A 9,494-nucleotide genomic window follows, 5' to 3' on the forward strand; every position below is an offset into this window, starting at 1 on the left:
AAACAGTAATTCTCCCCATCAGAACACAGAGTTGCTGGTTTCCCGCTGCCTCTATCCGTTAATAATAACAGTGACAAACTAAGTGACTGATGGAGGCAGCGTCAGACCAGCAGCTCCTGTATTCTGTAAAGTGTACTCACCACAGATGTGTTCTGGTTTTTGCTGCTCGTCTGTCTGACTGTCAGGTGGATCTTCTTCTCTCTTATACTCAACTCTCATGCCCTGTGTATGTTCTGCCAATGTGCCCAAATGGATCATTACCATGTGATTATCAGAACAAACAGTAATAAAGTATTCCCATGTCTCTGAGAGACAGACTCTTGTTTAAGGCGTGAGAACAACATTCAGCTGAAACTCTCTTCAGCTGAGTTGAGGTTCTGTTGTATCCCCAGTGACTGATGTCAAAATATCCAAACTGTCACTTTCAGTGTGTTTTCAGCAACAACATTCTCTGATTACACTGGCAGCATAAAATAAATAAGCAATGTAAATGTGTTTGTTTAGTTTCTTTGCTTGTTTGCTTATTTATTTCAGACCTAATTCAGTCTAAACTCAGCTCAGCCCAGTTTGGGTCTTTTCCAACTCCCTGACCCAGAAGTGACCCTTTTTTGTTTTAATAATTATATATATATTTTGCTTTTTGCTCCCAATCTGCAGCTGGGATGGAGTTTGAGCAAATAAAGACTGGTTCAACAAGACAGAGTAAAATGAGCGGGAAAGTGAGAGCAGACAGGTGTAAGTACTTGAGTTTACTAACAGTGTTGCAACCTTGTGCGGGAACTGAAGGGCTATAGTGTGTGTGTGTGTGTGTGTGTGTGTGTGTGTGTGTGTGTGTGTGTGTGTGTGTGTGTGTGTGTGTGTGTGTGTGTGTGTGTGTGTGTGTCATGCACACACTATAGCCGGCCCAGACAGGAGGACAGAGTGAAGGTACTCAGGACCTACAATGTCCACACTCTTATGAGCCCCGGGTCCAGTTGACCCCAACATCCTGTGTGTAATATAAATGTGCAGGTGGGTGTACAGTGGGTGGTCATTGAAGATGTGTTCTGTTATATATTCTTCACTGAAAATGAGTCAAGGCCAATGAGTTTGAAAAAGTATTAATCGTAAACAATTCTTGTTATCATCGTCCCTGTTTGTGACTTTCATGGATAGGATATCTAGGCGCAGCCAGAGGGCGGAGAACATCAGGTTCAGGGGTCTCGGGGTCGCCTCTTTGCTGTTTGCAGATGATGTGGTCCTGTTTGCCTCCTCGGACCGTGACCTCCAGCATTCACTGGGGCGTTTTGCAGCCGAGTGTAAAGCGGCGGGGATGAGAGTCAGCTCCTCCACATCTGAGGCCATGGTGCTCTGCCGGAAACCGGTGGATTGCTCCCTCCAGGTGGGACGGAGTGCCTACCCCAAGCGAAGGAGTTCAAGTATCTCGGGGTCTTGTTCACGAGTGAGGGTAAGGTGGAGCGGGAGATCGACTGGTGGATCGGTGCGGCTGCAGCAGTAAAACAGGCGCTGTACCGGGCCGTCTTGGTGAAGAGGAGCTGAGCCGGAAGGTGGCCGGCTCAGCCTTAGCGATAGGGTAAAGAGATGAGTTTCCTCTGTAGGGCTCAGCCTTAGCGAAAGGGTAAAAAGGAGCTATCAAAGAGGAAAGTCTTAAGTCTACTCTTAAATGAGGTGACTGTGTCTGCCCCCCGGACTGAAAGTGGAAGCTGATTCCACAAAAGAGGAGCCCGATAACTGAAAGCTCTAGCCCCCAACCTACTTTTTAACACTCTAGGAACCACAGGGAACCCTGCATTCAGTGAGCGTAATGCTCTCGTGGGGTAATATGGCACTATAAGGTTCTTAAGATATGATGGTGCATCACCAGTTAAGGCTTTGTAGGTAAGGAGAAGGATTTTAAATATGATTCTCGGTCTTACAGGAAGCCAGTGGAGAGCAGCTAGTACAGGAGTAATGTGATCTATCTTCCGCGTCCTCGTTAGTACACGAGCTGCAGCATTCTGGTTCAACTGGAGAGATCCAAGGGACTTCCGGAGCAGCTTGATACCTGAGTTACAGTAATCCAGTCTTGAGGTAACAAATGCGAGGATCAATGTTTCTGCATCGCGTTGAGACAGGATGTGCCGGATCTTTGAGATGTTCCGTATGTGAAAAAAGGCGGTCCTTGAGATCTGTTTCACGTGGGAGCCAAAGGACAGGTCCTGGTCAAAGATAACTCTGAGATTCCTTACGGTGGTGGTAGATGCCAGAGCGATGCCATCCAGAGAAACCATATTATCAGATACTTGATTTCTGAGGTGTTCTGGGCCGAGTAAAATATCGTTTACAAATACAAACTGAGATCAATCTGATAAATACTTAAACCAGCTTAGTGCTGTACCTTTAATACCAATCGACTGGTCTAGTCTCTGTAATAAGATGTCATGGTCAATGGTGTCAAGCGCTGCACTAAGGTCTAACAAGACCAGTACAGAGACAAGTCCCCTATCTGATGCAACTAGAAGGTCATTAGTAATTGTCACTAGTGCTGTCTCTGTGCTATGATGCTTTCTAAATCCTGACTGAAACTTCTCAAATAAACTATTCTTATGTAAAAAGTCACACAACTGGTTTGCGACTACCTTCTCCAGTATCTTAGAGAGGAAGGGAAGGTTAGAGATAGGTCTGTAGTTAGCCAACACATCTGGATCCAGAGTGGCTTCTTAAGAAGAGGTTTAATTACAGCTACTTTAAAAGACTGTGGTACATGACCCGTTAGTAAAGACCCATTGATAATATCTAGTAGAGAGGCGCTAATTAAAGGTACAACTTCCTTAAACAGCTTAGTCGGAACAGGGTCCAGGAGACAGGTAGACGATTTAGAAGTAGAAACCATTGAAGACAGTTGGTCGAGGTTGATGGTAAAAAATCCATCCAGACACACAGCAGGGCCCACAGCCTCCTCCATGGCCATCCCACCTGAGGATGGACCGGCAGTAGCCGAGGGCAGGAGATCACCGATCCTGTCTCTAATAGCCAGAATCTTACCATTGAAGAAGTTCATGAAGTCATTACTACCGAGGTCTATAGGAATACACAGATCCACCGAGCTATGACTCTCAGCCAGCCTGGCCACAGTGCTAAAGAGAAACCTAGGGTTGCTCTTAGAGAATGAACCAACCAATGTTGGAGGACAAGAGGACTGCATTGTTGCAAATGAGAAGGGTGACGGAACATAGATTATATAAAAATAACTTTTGAATATGAAAAACTGTCTTTAAGAGAGGTTGCCACATTGATCTTTTTTAAATATACATTTCTAATACAAACAAGTAGATTCATATGCAGATTAAAAACACTTTTGATTTAAGGATCACTATGAGATATTGTGAATAAAGTTGTAGTTTAAATCTGCAATCATCAATATGTTTACATGAACAAGGATCACATGAATACTTGTATATGAGAGGTTGCTCATAGTGATGAACCCAGAACTGTAACATTTATGTTCAGTAAACTTTCAGAAGCATAAATACTACTGACACAAAAAACATGTGGCCTTATGACGGAATTACGAATCGTTGATTGCACAGATGATCATTTAACACGAACGTGCACCTTCTCCTGATCATGTGACTTTCATCACGTTGAAACAATCACTTTAGAACTAAAATGTTCCTTCATGAGGTTCATTATCTGTAAGTATATAATATCTATGTGTTATTTTTTCCAGGCTGGGGAATGTGGAACGACTTCCCCTGCTCAGAGAAGAGGGACTTTGTGTGCGTTAAGAAAAAGTGATCATCAGGGTGGTCAAACCAGAACATGTTTTGCCTCTGACTTTATATATGCACTAAGTCTTTATGTTAAATTCTGGTATAAAGTGAACCGTGTTCAGTATTCGGTTAAAGTCTGTCTGAAAGCCAGTTGTGCCCCCTTGTGGTTGAACTGAGTAGAGCTGCAGATGAAGAGCACACATGAGGAATAACGTAAACGCAGTCCTACCATGTGTCCAGTTTGATGTGGATCAGGTGTGATGTTTATAATCCAGTGTAGCGCATACAGACGTGATGTATAAATATCATGTAGAGATACAGTAACTGACAGTGAATCAGGTAGTTGGTGCTGGTCAGAGAGGGGGTCGCCTGCTTCAATGAAGAAGACATAAACTACAACTCTATTCAGGATCATTATATATTTTATGTCAAACGGTATTATTAGTTTTATTACTTTTTAACTCCTTACCTGCCAATGTGGACTTGTTGGTTTTGTTGTTTGTCTATTTATTAACCCCTCAAACGTAATTAATCTTCAGAATTAAGACAAATCCTTGGAAAAAGTAGGAAAAAGGAGCCAGTGAAGTTCAAAAGAATCCGTTTTACTTCCAATTGATGAGCAGCAGGTCAATAGGAATAATACACAGGTCACGGTTTCAATGTAGTAACAATAAATAAAACATCAGTCGGTTGTAAACTTGTTCATCATGAAAACACATCATAATAAACTCTTTGAAGGGCGTGAAACAAACTTAATTTGGGGCAACCAGCCATCAAATAGAGTATTACCAGCTGAAGAAATTCCCCATTTGTGCCAAAATATGACCAGGCTCGACACCCGACTTGGGCAGAGGCGACGCGGGCAGTAGCAGCAGCAGCGGCCGGTAGCAGCAACAACGCTAGCTAGCAGTAGCAGCGGCCGGTAGCAGCAGCAGCGCTAGCTAGCAGTTAGCGCTGCTCCTAGCTTGCTACAGCGGGGACACTGACCGGAGGTAGGAGCGGCTTGTAACCCGACATTTACGGTATATTCCTTCTTATGTTGATGTTTTTGGGGATTAGCTACAAATTCTTCCAAGTTATGATAACAAAAAAAGCAATTACAGGGCTCTCAAGTGTCACGCATTGAGCGTGACTGTCACGCATTTCGGTCTTAAGTCACGCCCTCCCGCCACACATCGTATTTCTCACGCTGAAAAAAAAACTCTAGGCTATTTAATGTGCCGCAGCGCACAAACATGACCTGGTCGCGCTGCCCTCACCATGGAGGAATCAAGCACGTCTCCCCCGAATCCCCTGGAGCTCTGCCGCGAGGTGCCACTCATCAGCCAATCAAAAAAAAGAAATGGGCGATACGAATAGCCAATCAGAAAAAGGAATCTGTTGTATCTGGGTGAAATGTAATCCAGCAACCAATGAAAATAAAGCTATTAATAATATGGGGAGGAGGGGAGCTGGTCTGTGGGCATACGGCATGGGCGAGGGCGGGGGGTGGGGGGGGAGATATGTCACTCTCACCTGTCTTAAAAACTTGAGAGCCCTGCAATTACGAGCCACTTGTAGCTCATTGTAATCATTAATTCCAGGCCCTCTTTGTTTGAACACACATTCCTTCTGTCCAAGAAAACAGCAAAATGGGGTGCGCTTGTTTTTGTTTCAGCAGACAGCTGGTGAATGTTTTAAAATAATAGAATCAGTGGTAAGGAGGCACCAGCGTGGAGGAACCGAAACAAGCGCACCCCGTTGAGCGACGATACAAAAAAAACTGATCAACTGCTTTTTTTTTTCCACAGAGTTAAACAAGCAAGTGAGTACACTGGAAAATAACACCTACCTGGACGCAAAACGTTTAGTTTGTAATGTTTTTAGGTGTTTGATTTAAGAGTGAAGAGAGACTGTAACGTCTTCAGATTATACAGAAAAGGCAAGAGAAGCTTTTTCCAGTTTAATTTAGACCACAAATCCTTCGTGCAACTCATCCAAAAACATTTCAAACCTGTGTTTTGTTTGACCGAGATAGAAAACAAATGCAGTAACTTTCCCTTCATTAAAATTGCACATCATCGATATAAAATATGAACCTTCCTATGTACAGCTAAACCAAACCTGGGCGAGGATGTACGTTACGTGATACCTGTGTTTGGAGAGCGGTCGACCGTAGTTATGAAAAACATTCCTGCCGTCAACAACTCTATGAAAACCAACAGAAATAAGGCATCTTTTAGCTGCTTGGTTGCCATCAGTTTGAAAACTTGCATTCACAGAATGAGCTTTATTATTAAGACAATTAACTATGAGCCTAAACAAAGCAAGATGAGGAGGTATGTGTGCCTCCTGGTGTGTCAATGTGGTTGCCTTAAAAAGGTGCTAATTCCAGCCAATCGAAGCCTCCGAGTTCTCTAGAAAGATAACAGGAAGCTGGAAGAACGGTGGCACCCATTGGTTGGTTTAATGGTGAACTTAATATTTTAGGTCATTTTCCAACTAGCTAAACCTAAAAATTGGTTATAAGTATTATTACTATTACAGTTGGGTAGCGTAATATTCTGAATTTATAGATTTGTTTTAGGTTTTTATTGAATTGGGCTCGTTTTAAGTTGTGATTGGACTGGAAACCGCCAATCGGACCCAGTCTCAATGCTAAGCTAACGGCTGCTGGTTGTAGCTCCATGTAAACCGTCCAAACATGAGTGGTGTCGAGTAAAGGTCGCTCTCAGTGTGAATGCAGCATCACAAACCCCTCACCAACGCTGCACGCCTCCCATAACCACTGCTAGCGTCTCTCCAAGGGTTTCGCTTTGTTAAGAGACGTGTGTTAAAATAGACTTTTCAGTAAATATCAGTCACTTGTTTTTTCTTGAAATGTGAAAGTACAATTAGAAAAAAAAGGCGGATCACTTCATGTGATTTAAGTCACATAATTCAAGAGAAAAAGGGGCTTTCAGAGGAATCAGGTGACACCGTCTCCCAACTGGCAGTTGTTCTGGTTTTGTAGCATCTGAGGAACATTTGTGAATACTTTGTTAAGAATGAAGAGTTCACTAAATCCATCGAAGTCATAATGTTGAGCCCAGGTCAAACACAATACATACACATGCATACAAACACACAAAGGGGTGAAGTTGTCTTTGCATCTGCAAAAAGAAACCTCCTCAGTGTGAGTGTTTCATGATCACATGAAGGCAATAAATAAAAAACTAACTTTTGTGTCTGTTGCCATTCCATAATATTAGCTTGTTGAAACCAACGGATTGATATTCTCTTGTTGCTTCACTTCCTGTTTGAAAGAGACCGACGTATGCCTGAAACTATACGATCATTTAATCAACGATTGATCGTTTTGTCTGTAAAATGGCAGAAAATAGTGAAAAATGCCCACGGCGATGTATTAGAAAAACGCTTGTTTCATTCCAACAACGGACCAAAATCTAAAGATATTGAGTCCAGTATCTTCATATCCCCACGTTAGCCACGTAATCTTGAACCAGGACGTATAAAGACCTCGTTCCTCGCGTGAAACAGGAAGTCAACGTTGAGGTTTTTTCACGCCACTTCCATAGTTATTTTAACCCAAACGACGATCTATTCATATACCCAACTATGTATTTTTGTTGCCTAAACCCAAATGTGTTTCCTGTGAAAAGACGTTATATAAGTAACCGACGGTAATTGACTCGGTTTAAGTCGCCACTGTTTTGAACTACACGAATAAAGTCAATACAGTGACATAGAAACCCCCCAAATCAGCCTTAAACCTCACCCTCAAAGTGTTCAATTCAATTCAGTTTATTTGTGTTGTGTTTCCCCACTACACACTTCCTTATTGCTCCTCAAATGCAGCAAAGACGACTTCACCCGGCACACGGAAAAAAACAACAGTTATTTGGTGGAGATATCTCCACGGAATAGTTAGAAACAATAAATAAGTAAAAAATCGTCCCTTCACTGAGATTTAGCAGAATACTGAGAAGTGTACTCTGAGTGTGTGTATTAGTTCTACAAGTGTAACACAGTTTACTTAGTTAACACATTAAACTTAGTTAATAAAAACAAGAATGAGGAAAAAAAACTAAACAAACACAGGATGTAAAGGACAGGCAGCTAGTTTTTGTTCCCTCACGTATAAAATTACATGTCAGTTGATAATATGAACATCTTTTAAAAGTCAGCGTTGTTCACTAAACATGCCAACTGGAACTTCATAGGGTTCTGCGACTTGTCCCCATGGGAGAACCTTATTTAGTAGAACATTTTATAAAGGTTCCACCTGGAACGCTTTCATAGTTTTCTACTTAGAACCGAACATCTGTGAAAGATTCCAACGAGAACCCCGTATGAAAGGTTCTACAGGGAACCCTTCGAGTGCTTAATGGTTCCACCCAGAACCCTCTCTAGAGGTTCTACCCAGGACCTTTCCGCCTTCTAAGGGTGCTAACAAGATATCACCCAGGGGGTTCTACTGAGAATCCTTTTGTATTCCAATGGGTTCATCTGGAACCCACCAAGGGGGTTCTACCAATAACCCTTTCATATTCCATGGGGTTCATCTGGAACCCACCAAGGGGGTTCTACTAAGAACCCTTTCATATTCCAAGTGGTTCATCTGGAACACACCAAGGGGGTTCTACTAAGAACCCTTTTATATTCCAAGGGGTTCATTTGGAACCCACCAAGGGGGTTCTACTAAGAACCCTTTATTATTCCAATTGGTTCATTTGGAACCCACCAAGGGGGTTCTACCAAGAACCCTTTTATATTCCAAGGGGTTCATCTGGAACCCACCCAGGGTTCCTCATGAGTCTCCTAAAGGGACGGGGCTGATGTGTGGTAGCTCAACCCACAACAATCCTGACTGACAATCACGGGTTCTCTTTCTTCCAAAAACGGTTATTTGGAGGAAAAAGGGTTCTAATGGAACCCTTGGGGGTGAAAAGGACCCTTGAAACCCCCTTTCCACTAAAAAGGCTTCTTCAGAAGCAAATGGTTTGGGTAGAACTTCCGCCCTTCAGGAAGAACACTTATTTCCACAAAGGTGTAATCGATACCTTGAGCTCAAGTGGTTGATTTGAGAATAAATAAATAAATAGATAATAAAAATACTGTGACCTTCAGTGTCTTTGGGTGTTTGTTTAAAGTGTTGGACATAACCAACTCAGTAACAAAAAAGAGCTGCATCTATAAAGTATATGGCCCAAAGTATGTGTACCTTTGGTCCAGGGCTTCGTTATTTGGGCCCTCTATTTGCATTAAAAGGAGAATAGAGTGATATTTTAGGGTACTTCCCATTTAACAGTTTGGGGATATCCTTTAAAGCTCAAGTATATCCGTTTTCTTTCAGGAGTCGACGTACCTGACCTCCTTTAGTAGCTTTTTGTTCAAGAGGCTGATGCTTGTTCAAGTACAAGGGGAAGTTTGTGTTCTAACTCTTCTGTTTGCCTAAATACTGACCAGAAGTCGGCTCCTTCAAACACGGCATTTTAAAAACCCCGGTCTTAGTGACGTAGAAATCCCCGTACCTCATATTTATACATAAAGAATGTTTGCATCATGTGTATAAGACTCCATTATAATGCATATTTTCCGCTAACATCGGAAAAATCACAAAAGGTTTGACGATATCTCTGATTCTGCTGTTTGACTCATCATGAGTTTGACTATTTAATAATAGTTTTTTGGTGCACCCATTTTTCTTATTAAATCTGGCACTGGATGTTTGCAATTTGTGGACATGAAAAAGAAACAGAC

The 9,494-nt window shown here is 42.3% G+C and overlaps 1 protein-coding gene across 1 annotated transcript in view; it reads left to right on the forward strand.

The window, feature by feature from the left end:
* The window catches only part of LOC306734792 (tripartite motif-containing protein 16-like), a gene marked incomplete at its 5' end in the record, with an annotated part of 34,608 nt that overhangs the window by 16,552 nt on the left and 8,562 nt on the right, over window positions 1-9,494 (forward strand). The gene's annotated exons all lie outside the window — the stretch shown is intronic.

The sequence above is a fragment of the Taurulus bubalis genome, assembly GCF_910589615.1.
Source record: "Taurulus bubalis genome assembly, chromosome: 3".
Taxonomy (NCBI): Eukaryota; Metazoa; Chordata; class Actinopteri; order Perciformes; family Cottidae; genus Taurulus; species Taurulus bubalis.